This window comes from Amblyraja radiata, chromosome 16, assembly GCF_010909765.2.
Source record: "Amblyraja radiata isolate CabotCenter1 chromosome 16, sAmbRad1.1.pri, whole genome shotgun sequence".
NCBI lineage: Eukaryota > Metazoa > Chordata > Chondrichthyes > Rajiformes > Rajidae > Amblyraja > Amblyraja radiata.
In genome coordinates, this window is record NC_045971.1 from 24396884 (window position 1) to 24410368 (window position 13485).

A 13485-nucleotide genomic window follows, 5' to 3' on the forward strand; every position below is an offset into this window, starting at 1 on the left:
CCTCGCCTACATCTTTGGAGTGTGGAAGGAAACTGGAGCACCAGGAGAAAACAGACACAGTCACAGGGAGAATGTACAAACTCCATACGGGCAGCACCCATAGTCGGGATTGAACCTGGATCTCTGGCGCTGTAAGGCAGTAACTCTACCGCTGCGCCACTGTGCCGCCCTAAGTAGTTCCTTAATTTTGCAAGATCAGAGAGATCGGCTGAAAATGTTACATCGAACAGCCTCATAACGCCACACCATTGTTCATTTTCTATTTTGTTTTACTTTTCAGTTTGGTGGCAATAGGAAATTGAAATGATACTGAGCTTAATCTGTAGTGGGTTGGTGCATGAGAACGGGTACAGTTTCGGAATCATAGGGAAGACATTAGTGGGTGAGGAACCCATAAGCCAGGTCCTAGATTGGGAGTGGGTAGAAGTTAACTTTGATTAACCAATTCAATAAAAAATGAAATAAATAAATTTAAAAGTTCAGTCTGAAGAAGGATTCCAACCCGAAAAGTCACTATCCATGTTCTCCAGAGATGCTGCCTGACCCGTTGAGTAACATTTGTGGTGTTAAATGAAATAAAGAGATAGTTAGGGTGATCATCAAATTATTGCATTGTTGTTAAAAGCCAATCTGCTTTGTTCATGTTTTTAAGAAAGAAAATCTTCTATCCTTACAGAAATGGTTTCTGTAACTCCAAGCACACGGTAATGTGGCTAACTATCAACTTACCACTAGCCTAAAATGGCCTGGAAGATAAAACTTCTAAAGTAATCCTGTCAACTATGCTAGCTCAGGGCCTAATACATTCAGGAGGAACGGTGTCAGCATGACCATATCCAAATAAATTTCATATGTAAAATAGAATAAAATAATAAGTGTCAGGAATTCTAAGTAAGTTAGGCAGCATCTGTGGAGAGAGACATTAAGCTAACTTTTAAAGTATTTTTATAGTTTTAATTTTGAGAAACAGCATGAAAACAGGCCTTTTAGCCCAACAAGTCCATATCAACTGTTCACACTAATTCTACGTTTTCCCACTTTTGTATCCACTCCCTACATACTAGGGACAATTTACAGAGACCAATTAACATACAAACTCGCACGTCTTTGGGGTCAAGGAGTAACGAGAAAAACATGAAAACTCCACATCGACAGTACCCGAGGTCAGGATCAAATCCGGGTCTCTGGTGCTGTGAAGCAGCAGTTCTACCAGGAGTTCCAGCGTGCAGCCCAGGTCAATGATCCTATACAATACAATACAATACCTTTTATTTGTCATTTGAACCTCACATGAGGTTCAAACGAAATTTGGTTTCTGCAGCCATACAAGTAAAGAACCAGGACACACACCAACACAATTCAATTCACATAAACATCCATCACAGTGAGTCTCCTCCTCACTGTGATGGAAGGCAAAGACTTGTCTCTCCCCTGCTCTCCATTCCTCTCCCGAAGTCGAGGTCAAAGCCCCCAGTGGGCGGTAGCAAGTCCGCGGCCACTCAAAGCCACGCCGGGCGACGTAGGGCCCTGCCCCGGGTCTTGATGTTGGAGCCCCCGGCGGGCGCTAGCAAGTCCGCGGCAATTTACAGCCGCGCCGGGCGTTGTAAGGCACCCCTCCAGGTCACTCTCAACCCCGCAATTCGGGCGGGAGAAGTCGCCGTTGCCGGTGCCCCGCAAAGCAGTCTCCCACCGGGGACCCGTGAGCTCCCGGTGTCACCATCCACCGGAGTCGGGTCGCAGCAGCTCGCCCCCGCAGCTCTCCACGCTCCGAAGCTGGCTAGCTCCACGGAGGTAGGTCCGTAGGTCCACATCTCCACAGCTCCACAGCTCCACGGAGGTAGGTCCACAGCTCCACAGCTCCACAGCTCCACAGCTCCACAGCTCCACAGCTCCACGGAGGTAGGTCCACAGCTCCACAGCTCCACAGCTCCACAGGCTCCGTGACTTGAGCCCCCAGGTCGCTCCGGTTGGAGGCCGCTCCACGGCGCTAGGCCCCAACGGCAACGGAGACCCGACAGGGAAAAGGTCGGGTCTCCATGCAGGGAAGAGATTTAAAAGTTTCCCCCACCCACCCCCCACCCCCCACACATACACATTTAAAAACCCATTACAAACTAAACCCTCAACAGGATAAAAAAATAAAAAAAATACACAGACAGACTGCAGAGGCCGCTGCAACATCGGTCGCGCCGCCCACCTGCATGAGAACAAACACTCCCAGATATTGTCTAAGTATTCTCAGCGCTTTAAGTTTTATTTGTTTTTAGTTTACTTGTTTTTCAATTACACCTTATAAATAGATTTATTAATTTTCTCCTGAATACGAGGCCTCAGACACTGTATGATTCATTGACGAGGTGTTCGAAAGAAACAATTGACTAGCTAAATCGGAAAAAGTAGCATTTGCAAACAAGTCACTGGTGAGTTCTAACGGAAGCAGAGGGATCATTTACTTATGTATTTCAGACAGCCCTTTGCCATGATGGAGAATAATGCATGCTACAGGGCTGAATCATTGTTCTGCAGTGAAAAGGAATTAACAGATCAACAGTGTATGGTGGGAATTAACAGAATAGGCCCCGAAGATTTAAAAACTTTAAATGTAAGAATTTTCCAGAATTGTAAACTTGTGTTTTTGGTGGTATTAATAAAATTGTCCCAAGTTAGTCCCTCACCGAGAGTCATTGAGTATTGATAAAGCCCTTATCCTCACCAAGTGGTTAATAACAACATTTAAAAGACATTTGTACATGGATATGAAAATGTTTTGTGGGATATGGGCGAACTGCAACCAATTGGGACTTGCTCAGGTTAGGTATCTTGGTCAGCATGGACAAGTTAGGCAAAAGGGCTTGTTTCCGTGCTGTGTGATTCCATCACTCTATGACTTTAAGTCATGCCAATCACCAGGTACCCATTTACAATGCCCGTACATGAACTTCCCACACTCCCATAACTTCCCCCAGATTCTCCCACTTACCTACACCAGGGGTAATTAGCAGCGGCCAATTAATGTACCAACCAGTTGTGTTCAAAAGGGAACTGCAGATGCTGGAATATCGAAGGTACACAAAATTGCTGGAGGAACTCAGCGGGTGCAGCAGCATCTATGGAGCGAAGGAAATAGGCGACGTTTCGGGCCGAAACCCTTCTTCAGACTACCATGTCTTTTGCGATGAGTAAAGAAACAGGCGCCAAGGAGTAAAGCCACATTGTCATAGAAATCATGCAAACTCATACAGATATCATACAGATAGACAATAAAAGATTGACAATAACTCAGCGGGACAGGCAGTATCTCTGGAGAGAAGGAATGGGCGATATTTCGGGTCGAGATCATTCTTCATTCTGGTTAGGGGTAAGGGTAACAAGAGATATGGACAGTGATGTGGAGAGATAAAGAACAATGAATGAAAGATATGTAAAAAAGTAACAATGATAAAGCACCAGCACAGCCTTTGATCAATAATAGAATGGCAGCGAAATAGATTGGCGGCACGACTCACCCGTTGCAGCGGCCCCCACAGCCTGTCTGTCTTTTTTTTTTTTTGGTCTAGTTAAATGTAGTTGTTAGTGTTTTTTAATCGTGTTTTTAACTGTGTATATGTGGGGGGAGGGGGGGGGAGGGGGAAACTGTTTAAAATCTCTTCCCTGTCCGGGAGACCCGACCTTTTCCCTGTCGGGTCTCCGTTGTCGTTGGGGCCTAGCACCGTGGAGCGGCCTCCAACCTGAACGACCCGGGGGCTCGGGAGACTGCGGAGCTGCGGACTACTCACCATCGTGGGGCTGGCCGGCCTCGGAGCGTGGGGAGCGGTGGCGACTCGCTGCTGCGACTCGACTCCTGGGGCTCGGAGGCTCCAGCAACGCAGCCGCAGGTCCGGTGGACTGGGACATCGGGAGCTCGCGGGTCCGGGTGGAGAGACCGCTTCCCGGAGCTCCCGCAACGCGACATCTCCAGCCCGTGTCGCGAGGTTGGAATGACCCGGAGCGGGGCCGTACATCGCCCGGCACGGCTTCATGGCCGTGGGACATTACAGCGCCCGCCGGGGGCTCCAACACTGTGACTTTTAGACCGGGAGCGGGGCCGTAAATTGCCCGGCACGGCCTAAAATGTACGTGGGACTTATCATCGCCCGCCTGGGGCTTGGACATCGGGAGAGAAATGGAGAACAGGGGAGAGAAAAGACTTTGCCTTCCATCACAGTGGGTTCACTGTGATGGATGTTTGTGTGAAGTAAATTGTGTGTATGTCTGTAGGAAATTGTCTTTGTTTGTATGGCTGTTGAAACGGAATTTCGTTTGAGCCTCACTGAGGCTCAAATGACAATAAATTGTATTGTATTGTATTGTATAATGGGGGCTGAAGATCAAAACCTGGCACAAAACTCATCTGCTTCCTTGCAACAGTGATCCCTATCCTCCCATATGCTTCTGAAACTCAGACAAGTACCTCATAAACCTGGAAAGATGCCACCAATGCAATCTCCATGAAAACCTCCAAGCCAATTAGAAGATGTGAGGCAGAGTTCATGACCACTCTCAAGTCATCATCGCCAGTCCTGAGGTGCTACTTACACGCAGACAACTGCACTTGGCGGGATACATCATTCTTATGTGTCGGAAGGAACTGCAGATGCTGGTTTACACTGAAGATGGGCACAAAATGCTGGAGTAACTCAGATGGACAGGTAGCATCTCTGGGTAGAAGGAATGGGAGACGTTTTGGCTTGAGACCCTTCTTTGTCTCCCATTCCTTCTATCAAGTCAAACATCATTCTTACGCCAGGCATCCGATTCCCACACTCGACTCCGAGCTCTTGCCACAAGAAGAGATTACAAGTGGGCCAAAGAAAAGATTCAAAGATGTTCCTAAAATTCCTTCAGAAAGGGTAACTAACCTAGGAATTTCTGACCCATAATTACTCAAAATGATGATGTAGCATTTAGGAAGCGGTTAACAGCCTCAAGTCCAGGCATTGAGACTTCACTGTTGACAATGACAGAGTGGCACTGAGAGTGCATCGCCTCATGTACGACCCACACACCCAACTAGGCACCTCCCCCACCAGTGGAAGAATCTGCGATTCCCACATTAGCTACATCTGTGACCTCAGATCTATGAAATGAGAATGGAGACAAGCCACCATCAATGGACTAACAAAGAAAAGAAGGATATATCAATGTGAATATATCAATATGGTTCTCAGAGTACATTTTAACATGTGATTTGTCTGTTTGATAACTTCTTAGCATTGACTTTTATGCTGACAGTAAAAAGCAGCAACATTTAAATAGTTTTTTTTTCCATATTTGCAATTGAGCAGCTGTATTATTCAAATTCCCTGTCCAAGGTAGATTATACTACATTTATGTCTCACTATAATTCTACCACATTTCCTTATATAATCGTTCCGAGATACCTTCAATGCCATTAATCTTATTATTTCCACACTCTAAGGTTGGTTGCAGCCTCTTCTTCAAGTTGACTAAATAGAGTTATGAAGTCATAGTCATACAGCATGGAAACAGGCCCTTCAGCCCTACTTACCCACGCAAACCAAGATGCCATGTCTACACTAGTCCACCCTGCCTCAATTGAGTCATATCCCTTTAAGCCTTTCCTATCCATGTACCTGTCCAGCTGTTTTTTTAAATGTTTTATAGTACCTGCCTCAACTTCCTCCTCTGGCATCTTGTTCCACACACCCTTAGTGTGAAAGATTTGCCCCTCAGGTTCCTATTACCTGTCTCACCTAAACCTATGTCCTCTGGCTCTTGATTCCCCTGTGCAGTCTGTGCATTCACCTATCTATTCTCCTTTTGACCTTATACACATCTAGAAGATTACTCCTCAGCCTCCTGCCCTGCATGGAATAGAGTCCTAGTCTGCCCGATAGCTCAGGCCCTCAAATCCTGACAACATCCTCATAAATCTTCTCAGCACTTTTTAGACTTAACAACAAATAATGTGACCAAAACTGAACACAAAACTGCAAATGCAACTTCATCAACGTATTGTGCAGTTGTAACAACATCCCAACTTCTATACTCAATATCCGGACTGATGAAGGGCAATGTACCAAAAGCCTTCATGACCACCCTATCTACTTGTGCATGCCTAGATCCCTCTGTGCTATGATGCTCCCCAGGGCCCTACTGTTCATGGTGAAAGTCCTATCCTGGCTAGACTTCCCAAAATGCAACCTCACATTTATCTGTATTAACCATCATTTGATAACCATCATCACTATCTACGAGCATTTCAAAGATTATCTGGAAAAGACAATAGTTAAGCAACTAGCTACTCACCCACAACATCAATAATCATTTTCTGCATTCTGTCATCAAGCCATTTTCAATTCAAAATCATTCAAACCCATGAGAGAGTTCACCCAATGTGCACCAGCTAGATTTGCAGATCAGGTTGCATTCAAAGATTATTTATTTATTTTGTATCTCAATAAATTGCTATGCATTAACCCAAAGTCAATGACAGGTTAGAATGTGATTTAAAAAATCTCATTAAAGTCCATCTAGTCTTGCCTCTCTGTTCTCCTCAAAGTTAACAGCAGCAGCACAGCCAAGATGCAAATCTTGAGAGGAACGTTGGTTGGTGGGCTGAGCTGGTCAAGGGAAACGGAGGAAGCCCTGCAGCAGCCTTACCAGGGCTTACCTGGATCAGGGACACTCCAGTACATCCAGCATGTAGACCAGACTTTAGACCTTGACTTTTTATTTTTCTCTTGTAAATGTTGCCATAATATGGCGACGGGTGCAAGAATATCACCATGCAGTGCATACTTGACATTAAAGAACCATTGGACCATTGAATCATCTGAATTGACTTTAAACCTTCCATTTTGTTATTTGCCAGTTCATTTTGCATGATGCTAACACAAAGATTGATCAAATAAATATTACAAAATAGGGCAGTTTATACCCCAGCGGCATGAACATTGACTTCTCAAATTTCAGGTAGTCCTCACTCTCCTCCCCTTCTCAGCTCTCCCTCAGCCCTCAGGCTCCTCCTCTTCCTTTCTTTTTCCCGCACCCCCCCCCCCCACCCCCACTCTACATCAGTCTGAAGAAGGGTTTCGGCTCGAAACGTTGCCTATTTCCTTCACTCCATAGATGCTGCCGCACCCGTTGAGTTTATCCAGCACTTTTGTCTACTTACAATATAGGAAATTGTTTTGAGTTTTTAATCAACTCCCTTTCCATCAGGAGAGAAACAAAAACATGAGCATATACAGCTCAGGTTCCAGCTCCTATTCAGAACATGTAACAAAATTGCTAATTTTTAAAATAATTCCAACTCAGAGGCTTAATAAACCAAATACATATTATTATACTCAGACATGTCAGCAGATTATTATCTCCAAGTCTGAAGGAAAGCTAATGTCCCTAGCCTTTAACTTTGTACATAATAGCCTGTGGTGAGTACTGCAGTAACACTGCAGGGCACGAAATGATTACTTTGAGTGTGAACAGAATAATTGGACACTTGTTTTAGCATATTAATTCCAAAGTACTCTTCTGCTTAGAATCAACAAAATACAGCTCAACAGACTGCAGATTTGAATTAAGGAAGAGGCCTTTAAATAAAATACTTTGATACCAAAAAAAATTAAATGGAGTCTCGGTCACCTGAATTTTAAATTATATGAATTACATTGGGTGGGAAAAGTTGACATTTATATCACTTACAAACAACTCATCATTTGAAAAGCTTTTAAAGAGACTCGGAGAACCTCTTTGCTTGTCATTATTTGCAAAGGACATGACATATGGCAGCATTTTTGCATCACCATCTGCATTATCCCATTACTTAACACAGGAGTGGAAATGGCGTGCTCCTTATTTGCATAACTATCAGAACCCCATCACGTGCTTAGCATAACTTTTCTTTAGTTCTTCACTACAGGAAACTGTACTCCGTTTGAAGACTTCCAGCTGCTCCTCAATCTCTACATGCAAGGGATTGTCATAGAATTTTGCAGCACAGCATCGAGCCCTTTGACCTATCTTGTCCATGTCGACCGTGATGCCCCAGCTATGCTGATCCCATTTCCCGCATTAAACCCCTAGTCCTCTCCTATCCAAGTACCTGTCCAAATGCCTACAACATTTCAATCATATCTGCCTCCGCCACTTCCTCGGGCAGCTCGTTCCAGATAACCACCACTCTCCACCTGAGAAAGTTGCTCCTTAGATCTCCTTTAGATTTCTCTGTTCTCACCTTAAGCCCATGTCTTTTAGTTCTGTTTTCTCCTGCCATGGGAGAAAAATTCTGATTGCTATCCTATCTATGTCTCCTATAATTGTTGATCCCTACATGTGCACCCCCTCAGTCAGTGAGAATAAACCCAGCCTATTCAATCTCTCCTTATAACTGCTGCCCTCCAAGCCAGGCAACATCCTGGTGATGATAGACACAACAAGCTGGAGTAACTCAGTGAATCAGACAGCTTATCTGGAGAAAACGGATGGCGGCCACGGTGGGGCAGTGGTAGAGTTGTTGCCTTACAGCACTTGCAGCACCGGAGACCCGGGTTTGATCCTGACTACGGGTGCTGTCTGTACAGAGTTTGTACGTTCTCCCGTGACCTCCGTGGGTTTTCTCCGAAATCTTCAGTTTCCTCCCACACTCCAAAGACGTACAGGTATGTAGGTTAATTTGGCTTGGTGTATGTGTAAAATTGTCCCTAGTGTTTGCAGGATGGTGTTAATCTGCGGGGATCGCTGGTCGGTACGACTCAGTGGGCTGAATGGCCTATTTCCGCGCTGTATGTCTAAACTCAACTAAAAAGGAATAGGTGATATTTGGGGTTGAGATCCTTCTTCAGACCTCTTCTGCACTAGCTCCATTGTTGCCATTGCCTTCCAGTAAAATAAAACAACACAAAAACGACACATTAACTTCCTCAATGGATATTGTATACTTTCTCTGATGGTTTAGAAAACTAAGATTACGTGAACCTTGCTGAGCACCAAGATTTCCTCCCCAACGGTTATAAATCAGAATGGACATATCGAACTCCAATTGACCTCTATCCCTCACTGTTTCAGAGTGCACTAAATGAACTAGGATTCATGTAGAAACAAGGAACTGCAGTTGCTGATTAATACGCAAAACGACACACAGAGCTGGCGTAACTCCGCAGGTCAGGCAACATCTCTGGACAACATGGATAGGTGACATTTTGCATTGAGACCCTTCTTCAGACTGACTGTACAGGATGGGGGGGGGAGGAAGAATGCTAGAAGAGAGGAGAGGTAGGACAAATGTGGCAGGTAATAGTTGAACACAGGTGAGGGGTGGGGGGAGGTAGATGGTTGGAACAAAGGCCAGAGATAAAAGTAGTAGAAGAATTGAAGACAGTGGCGGACTGGCCAGGGTGTCAGCTTGCCCGATGGCAAGTGGGCCCCTGATGAAGTGGGTCCCCTATAACAAGTGGGCCCCTGATGAAGTGGGCCCCCTTTGTCTCCTGGCAACCAATATTTTTAGACCCAGTCCGCCACTGATTGAAGAGTTGTGAATTGTGAAGCCAGTGGAAGGATCCATTTTTTCCTCCCACCACAAGACCCTTGCTGGAAGCGTGCTTGTATTTCGGCATTAGTGAGAAGGCCCATGGATAGATATACATGGATTACATTTTGTAGAGTTAAAGCAAATAAAACAGTGAAAACGTAGAGGAAAGAAAAGAATGTAAAATTAGCTGCTTTGGATTCTTTGAGGAATCATATCATCAGCTGAGATACTGCAATTTAGAGAAACAATCTCTTGATAACTGCAATTTGTGATAATGAAACCAACAGTTTCAACCTAATTAGACAAATCTGTATTGTGAAATAAGGTTCATTCAAATAAATATGAATAGGTTTTTAAGCTTAGTTTAGAGATACAGCATGGAAACAGATACTTCAGCCCACTGGGTCCACACCAACCAACCCGCTTACATTAGTTTTATGTCATTCCATTTTTGCATCCATATCAAGATTCAAGAGAGTTTATTGTCATGGGTCCCAGATAGGACAATGAAATTCTTACTTTGCTCCAGCACAACTGAATATAGTAGGCATGAATACAGAACAGATCAGTGTGTCCATATACCATTATATAAATATATACACACGTGAATAAATAATTAGATAAGGTGCAAATAAACAGATAATGGTCTATTAATGTTCAGAGTTTTGTTTCATTTGAGTTTAATAGCCTGATGGCTGTGGGGAAGTAGCTATTCCTGAACCTGGATGTTGCAGTCTGCAGGCTCCTATACCTTCTACCTAAAGGTAGCGGGGAGATGAGTGTGTGGCCAGGATGGTGTGGGTCCTTGATGATGCTGCCAGCCTTTTTGAGGCAGCGACTGCAATAGATCTCCTCGATGGGAGGGAGGTCAGAGCCGATGATGGACTGGCAGTGTTTACTAATTTTTGTAGTCTTTTCCGCTCCTGGGTGCTCAAGTTGCCGAACCAAGCCACAATGCAACCGGTCAGCATGCTCTTTACTGTGCACCTGTAGAAGTTAGAGAGAGTCCTCCTTGACATACCGACTCTCCGTAATCTTCTCAGGAAGTATAGGCACTGATGTGCTTTCTTTATAATTGCATCAGTGTTCTCGGACCAGGAGAGATCTACAGAAATATGCATGCCCAGGAATTTGAAGCTCTTGACCCTCTCTGCCATCGACCCATTGATATAAACGGGACTGTGGGTCCCCATACTACTCCTTCCAAAGTCCACAATCAGTTCCTTGGTTTTGCTGGTGTTGAGGGCCAGGTTATTGTGCTCTGACTCGGCCCCATCAGTGATACGTCCCACAACAGTGGTGTCGTCAGCGAACTTGATGATGGAGTTCGCACTATGACCGGCTACGCAGTCATGAGTATAGAGTGAGTACAGCAGGGGGCTGAGCACGCAGCCTTGAGGTGCTCCCGTGCTGATTGTTATCGAGGCTGACACATTTCCACCAATTTGAACAGTCTGTGGTCTGTGAATGAAGAAGTCGATAATCCAATTGCAAAGGGACCCAGATCTGAGACCTTGGTAACCATTATGTGCAATTTTACAGAGGCCAATTTACCGTCAATCTCGCACGTCTTTGTGATATGGTAGGAAACTGGAGCACCCAAACGAAACCCACACGGTCACAGGGCGAACGTGCAAAACTCCACCCAGACAGCACCTGCGATCAGTATCGAACCTGGGTCTATGGTGTTGTGAGGCAACAGCTCTACCAGTTGAATATCAGAAAAAGTATAATTTTTTAAAGTTTAGTCCCTATAAATGATTAACATCCCAAAATATTTCAGAGTTGGGTAAGAAAATAAGTAGACACACAGGGATTGTGGGAATGTCGATGAAAGCTTGGATGCAGTATGAAAGTACCGTATGAATTCTTAAGTATAGGGCTGAGGTTGACCAAGACTTTACCAACACAGAGGAGAAAGAAGAAGTGTGTAATGCTGAAAGACAAAGATCTTGGAAGCCATTGGGAAAGGTGCAAGATACTACAGATAAAATATACAATGTGGCCAACGACACATTGTATAAATACAACAATTAGGAATTAAAATGTAATTCCATTTTCACATTGTATTTAACGTAGAGATCTGGAAGACCATACAGATCAGTATAATAGGGCAAATAAGTGAATGGGAGAAGACGTGAGTTACTACACTTCACATATTGGAACATGTGAAGAATAGAAAGGTGAAGAGATTTTAGAAAAATCCACCTAAGGTTCTAAAAAGTGAAGGATTAATGCAATAAAATGATCATGATTTGAACATTAGCTTGAGGCTAGACAGGATATTTAGGTTTAATGCAGCAAGTAATGATAGAATTACTGCCATACAGCACTAGAGACCCAGGTTCGGTCTTGACCATGGGTGCTGTCATTACAGAGTTTGCACGTTTTCCCTGTAACTGCGTGGGTTTTCTCCGGGTGCTCTATTTCTCCCACATTCCAAAGACGTGCGGGTTTTTAGGTTAGTTGGCTTCTGTAAATTGTCCCTAGTGTGTAGGATAGAACTAGTGCACAGGGCGATTGTTGGTCGGCATGGACTTGGTGGGCCGAAGGGCCTGTTTCCACGCTGTACCTCGAAACTAAACTAAAATAATCAAGGAGAACAACAGTGAAAATTTTGGGAGAGTGTCACTTGAATTAAGCTAAAAACAATAAGTTTTATTTTATCCACTTTCATTTGGAAAAAACTGTGACTCATCGATGTTTCGATGTCTGACGACATTGAGACAGGCAGTGGAGATATAGCTTGTTGTCACCGGTACGTTAATGAAAGATGATACAACATGATGATACAAGGATGGCATTTGAGAAGATTGGCCAAAAACACATTGATGAGCAATCCATGTGACTATAGAGTAAGTGCCTGCCAGGTGCTGGCTTAAAACAATTGGATATCAAAGCAAGTTTGTGTTCGATTGAAAGATAACAGAATAGAAACAAGTCCTACAGCCCATCGAGTCCATACCAACCCTCGATCACACATTCACACTAGTTCTATGGTATCCCATTGTTGCATCCATCAATGCACACTTGGGACAATTTGGAGAGGCCAATTAATCTACAGCCCCACACAGTTTTTGGACATGGGAGGAAACTAGACAACCAGGAAACTCACCTGGTCACAGGGACAACATGCAAACACCACACAAAAAGCACTCAGGCCCAAGCCAGGGTCGCTGACGCTGTGAGGCGATAGCTCTACCAGCTGCGCCATTGTGCCACCCTTACAGAAGTGCTAACTGATTGAGTTAGTAAATGCAGAAGGATGGTTCATGTGAATCTAATCAAACACTTTCAAGGTGGAAGGGAAGCATATGCAGTCTCCATTTTCTATTAAGCAGTGGCCTATTTCACTGATATGAATCCTATGCTTCAGTATATAGTTTGGAATTTCAAAGCAACACAAGTAAATTGATGCAACTTGATCATTCATTGAATATACAGAAAATACCCAAGGCAGAGCAATCAATGTACAACTGTTTAAATTAAATGACAAGTTGTAACAGCAGGAAACTTGAAAATTCTGAGATAATGTAAAAAGCATGAATTTAGAACATTCCAACGTGATAGTGTGTGCTACTGGATTGCTGGCGTGGGCATTTAATGATGCTAAGAGATAATTCAGCATCTGCAATCTTAACGCTAGTGATATTCTGCTTTATAACACAGAACATTTAATGGGACATTGAGATGAGATGGAGCTCTGTAACGGTGGGGGTAAACAACGGGGAGTAGCTCTGATGATATTTAATGACCTCTCAATTGGACTAAACAAGATATTGAACTCGTTTAACTTCAGATAACGGAGCCAAGAACGGCAGAAAAGGGAGCAGTGCAGTGGCATTAGTATTACATGCCTTTGATACACACACATATACACGCATATACATACACACACTATATTGCCCTCCATAAAATGATATCTTGAAAACTTTTACAATTTAAGTTTCCTG